This window comes from Bison bison, unplaced genomic scaffold, assembly GCF_000754665.1.
Source record: "Bison bison bison isolate TAMUID 2011002044 unplaced genomic scaffold, Bison_UMD1.0 scf7180017864517, whole genome shotgun sequence".
Classification (NCBI taxonomy): Eukaryota; Metazoa; Chordata; class Mammalia; order Artiodactyla; family Bovidae; genus Bison; species Bison bison.
The window spans coordinates 6,826,720-6,827,148 of record NW_011495070.1 but is presented as its reverse complement, the minus strand read 5'-3'; positions in this window follow the sequence as shown (position 1 = coordinate 6,827,148).

The window sequence follows — 429 nt, the reverse complement described above, 5'->3', positions numbered from 1 at the left end:
TTCTCAAGAGGCAGGTCAGGTGGTCTGGTATTCCCATCTCTTTCAGAATTTTCCACAGTTTGTTGTGATCCACACAGTCAAAGGCTTTGGCATAGTCATTATAGCAGAAATATATGTTTTTCTGGAACTCTATTGCTTTTTCAATGATCCAGCAAATGTTGGCAATTTGATCTCTGGTTCCTCTGCCTTTTCTAAATCCAGTTTGAACTTCTGGAAGTTCACAGTTCATGTACTGTTGAAGCCTGGCTTGGAGAATTTTGAGCATTACTTTGCTAGCGTGTGAGATGAGTGCAATAATGTGGTAGTTTGAGCATTCTTTGGCATTGCCTTTCTTTGGGATTGGAATGAAAACTGACCTTTTCCAGTCCTGTGGCCATTGCTGAGTTTTCCAAATTGCTGGCATGTTGAGAGCAGCACTTTCACAGCATC